The sequence below is a fragment of the Hypanus sabinus genome, chromosome 27 (genome assembly GCF_030144855.1).
Source record: "Hypanus sabinus isolate sHypSab1 chromosome 27, sHypSab1.hap1, whole genome shotgun sequence".
NCBI classification, from domain to species: Eukaryota; Metazoa; Chordata; class Chondrichthyes; order Myliobatiformes; family Dasyatidae; genus Hypanus; species Hypanus sabinus.
In genome coordinates, this window is record NC_082732.1 from 35,196 (window position 1) to 40,000 (window position 4,805).

Sequence of the window (4,805 nt, forward strand, 5' to 3'; positions counted from 1 at the left end):
GGCTCGAGGAGGGTGTCTAATGTAAAGGCTCGAAACACCCGATGATCCGAGAGTGCATTACTGATGATGTGTCCTGGCACATGATAATGAGAGGTTTCGATTTTCCTATACAAGCAGCTGGCTTAGGAGCTCAGACTTTAAATTCTGCAGACTAACCTTTGCCAGCTAAACATATAGATCCACCAGCCCTACACTTAAACCTAATCCTAAAGTCCAAAAGGGGCATACACCCCCATAAATAGGCAAATTCCAAGAGGGGTAGTCACCCCCACAAACCCTAGGCAACTTCCAAGGGGGGCATACACCCCCACAAACCCTAGGAACCTTTGCTAAATCCCCATAAATTAGATATTCTGAGAGGGGTAGGATTTAATAAGGGCAAGTGTGGGACCTGGTTAATGAAGGCGTGGGCCAGATCAAAGTGGCAGGGTGATGTGAAACAGAATCTCAAGTGAGGAGATCAGAAATCACAAGAGGGCTTTTTAGCCCACTGCCCGCATAATTTCAACCTAACCTATCAGTGACACGCTCTTCATTCTCCCGGCCCCAGAAAGGCCAATAAGAAAACCCAGATATTTTATTTCACCTACTAGGTGTTATGAAATTAGAAATCAAAAATTCATAGTTAAAAGAATGGAGAGGTTCACCAATCAGCAGCTAATGTACCTTTAAGGGCTGAGGTGAGCCGGTCTCCTAGCAACAGCCAGGTTTGTAGTAGGTGGACAATTAGGTTTTAGTATCACATTAGTTAAAAGAGGCCCTGCGGGGGGAAGAAGGTGAGGGACGTTTTAACTGGATAGCAGTACTGTCTGGGTTTAGAGACTCCACAGAAGACCCGAGTGACGGACGAGAGTCGAGTTGGACCTTCCGGTCGGGAATCACGCTTTTTTGAAGGCAATTCGTTGGAGTCGAAATCGCAGACGCAAGATAAGCAGTAGGAACATTATTCTTTTATTTATTGTCTTACTTACATTATTGTCTTAATGATGTGGAAAGACAAAGATAGGAGAGGTTGTGTGGATCGATACCTGCCACGTGGGCGAGTGGGTAACTCTGGTTAGTGTCCCTGGGGATTCCTTCTTAACCACGGTCAGGTTAAAAATAGTCCAGAACTTTCATTATGTGAAAATTCTGGAAAAATAGTCCCAACTACCAAAGGGAATTAAGAAGTAGGCCTACAGATTCTCCGCATGGCCTGAATGAGGCCCAAGGAGCTAGGCCGCCCTGGAATTAAACCCTTAGAAGTAGTATGACCTGTACAATTTTGTGCCTTTCGTTGTCTGGTCTAGGGGGTAGTACATACGCCAAGCGTGATTGGCTTGGTTTAAGCCATTTCAGGGGAGGTGTCGCCTTTCATTGTCTGGTCCAGGGGTAATACACACGGCAAGCTTGATCAACTTGACGGAGCCGGCTCGGGGAGGGTGTCTAATGTAAAGGCTCGAAACACCCGACGATCCGAGAGTGCATTACTGATGATGTGTCCTGGCACATGATAATGAGAGGTTTCGATTTTCCTATGCAAGCAGCTGGCTTAGGAGCTCAGACTTTAAATTCTGCAGACTAACCTTTGCCAGCTAAACATATAGATCCACCAGCCCTACACTTAAACCTAATCCTAAAGTCCAAAAGGGGCATACACCCCCATAAATAGGCAAATTCCAAGAGGGGTAGTCACCCCCACAAACCCTAGGCAACTTCCAAGGGGGGCATACACCCCCACAAACCCTAGGCATTCCCCGATTAACTTTTGCTAAATCCCCATAAATTAGATATTCTGAGAGGGGTAGGATTCAACAAGGGCAAGTGTGGGACCTGGTAAATGAAGGCGTGGGCCAGATCAAAGTGGCAGGGTGATGTGAAACAGAATCTCAAGCGAGGAGATCAGAAATCACAAGAGGGCTTTTTAGCCCACTGCCCGCATAATCTCAACCTAACCTATCAGTGACACGCTCTTCATTCTCCCGGCCCAAGAAAGGCCAATAAGAAAACCCAGATATTTTATTTCACCTACTAGGTGTTATGAAATTAGAAATGAAAAATTCATAGTTAAAAGAATGGAGAGGTTCACCAATCAGCAGCTAATGTACCTTTAAGGGCTGAGGTGAGCCGGTCTCCTAGCAACAGCCAGGTTTGCAGCAGGTGGACAATTAGGTTTTAGTATCACATTAGTTAAAAGAGGCCCTGCGGGGGGAAGAAGGTGAGGGACGTTTTAACTGGACAGCAGTACTGTCTGGGTTTAGAGACTCCACAGAAGACCCGAGTGACGGACGAGAGTCGAGTTGGACCTTCCGGTCGGGAATCACGCTTTTTTGAAGGCAATTCGTTGGAGTCGAAATCGCAGACGCAAGATAAGCAGTAGGAACATTATTCTTTTATTTATTGTCTTCCTTACATTATTGTCTTAATGATGTGGAAAGGCAAAGATAGGAGAGGTTGTGTGGATCGATACCTGCCAGGTGGGCGAGTGGGTAACTCCGGTTAGTGTCCCTGGGGATTCCTTCTTAACCACGGTCAGGTTAAAAATAGTCCAGAACCTTCATTATGTGAAAATTCTGGAAAAATAGTCCCAACTACCAAAGGGAATTAAGAAGTAGGCCTACAGATTCTCCACATGGCCTGAATGAGGCCCAAGGAGCTAGGTCGCCCTGGAATTAAACCCTTAGAAGTAGTATGACCTGTACAATTTTATGCCTTTCGTTGTCTGGTCTAGGGGGTAGTACATACGCCAAGCGTGATTGGCTTGGTTTAAGCCGTCTCAGGGGAGGTGTCGCCTTTCATTGTCTGGTCCAGGGGTAATACACACGGCAAGCTTGATCGACTTGACGGAGCCGTCTCGAGGAGGGTGTCTAATGTAAAGGCTCGAAACACCCGACGATCCGAGAGTGCATTACTGATGATGTGTCCTGGGACATGATAATGAGAGGTTTCGATTTTCCCATACAAGCAGCTGGCTTAGGAGCTCAGACTTTAAATTCTGCAGACTAACCTTTGCCAGCTAAACATATAGATCCACCAGCCCTACACTTAAACCTAATCCTAAAGTCCAAAAGGGGCATACACCCCCATAAATAGGCAAATTCGAAGAGGGGTAGTCACCCCCACAAACCCTAGGCAACTTCCAAGGGGGGCATACACCCCCACAAACCCTAGGCATTCCCCGGTTAACTTTTGCTAAATCCCCATAAATTAGATATTCTGAGAGGGGTAGGATTCAACAAGGGCAAGTGTGGGACCTGGTTAATGAAGGCGTGGGCCAGATCAAAGTGGCAGGGTGATGTGAAACAGAATCTCAAGTGAGGAGATCAGAAATCACAAGAGGGCTTTTTAGCCCACTGCCCGCATAATCTCAACCTAACCCTAACCCTAATGCCTGTGACAGAGAGAGAGAAAGAGACCGTCACACGCAGAGTGTGATCGGAGAGAGAGAGCGACAAATGCCGAGACTGATAGGACAGAGAGAGCGAGGGAGAGAGACCGTCACACGGAGATATTGACGAGAGAGAGAGGGAGAGAGAGAGACCGTCATATGCCCAGAGTCATAGGACAGAGAGAGAGAAGGAGACCGTCACACGCAGAGTGTGATCGGAGAGAGAGAGCGACAAACGCCGAGACTGATAGGACAGTGAGAGCGAGAGCGAGAGAGACCGTCACAAGCAGATATTAACGGGAGAGAGAGAGAGACAGAGAGAGAGAGACCGTCACAAGCAGATATTAACGGAGAGAGAGAGAGACAGAGAGAGAGAGACCGCCACACGCAGATTGATGAGAGAGAGAGAGAGTGTGAGTGAGGGAGAGAGAGAGAGTGTGAGTGAGGGAGAGAGAGAGAAAGTGAGGGGGGGGGAGAGAGAGAAAGAGAGATAGAGAGAGAGAGAGAACCTTCGCAGGCAGATATTGACGAGAGAGAGAGAGAGAGAGAGGAGAGAGAGACCGTCACACTCAGACAGTGACAGGAGAGCGAGAGCGAGACCATCTCACGCAGAGAGCGATAGAAGAGAGGAGGGATACCAATATACGCAGAGAGTGATAGAAGCGAGAGAGAAAGAGAGCCACTGTCACACGCAGTGAGTGATAGGACAGAGAGAGCGAGAGAGAGAGACCGTCACACGCAGATATAAACGAGAGAGAGAGAGAGACGGAGAGAGAGAGGACCGCCACACGCAGATTGATGAGAGAGAGAGAGAGAGGAGAGAGAGAGAGAGAGAGAGACCGTCACACTCAGACAGTGACAGGAGAGCGAGAGCGAGACCATCTCACGCAGAGAGCGATAGGAGAGAGAGAGAGAGACACCAATATACGCAGAGAGTGATAGAAGCGAGAGAGAAAGAGAGCCACTGTCACACGCAGTGAGTGATAGGACAGAGAGAGCGAGAGAGAGAGACCGTCACACGCAGATATTGACGAGAGAGAGAAGGAGAGAGAGAGGACGTCATACGCCCAGAGTCATAGGAGAGAGAGAGAGAAAGAGACCGTCACAGGCTAGAGTGTGATCGGAGAGGAGAGAGAGAGAGAGACGGAGAGAGAGAGACCGCCACACGCAGACGAGAGAGAGAGAGAGAGAGAGAGAGAGAGAGAGAGAGAGAAAGAGAGGTCAGACGCAGACAGTGATAGGAGAGCGAGAACGAGACCATCTCACGCAGAGAGCGATAGGAGAGAGAGAGAGAGAGACACCAATATACGCAGAGTGATAGAAGCGAGAGAGAAAGAGAGCCACTGTCACACGCAGTGAGTGATAGGACAGAGAGAGAGAGAGAGAGAGAGGGAGGGAGAGAGCAGAGAGAAAACCTTCACAGGCAGATATTGACGAG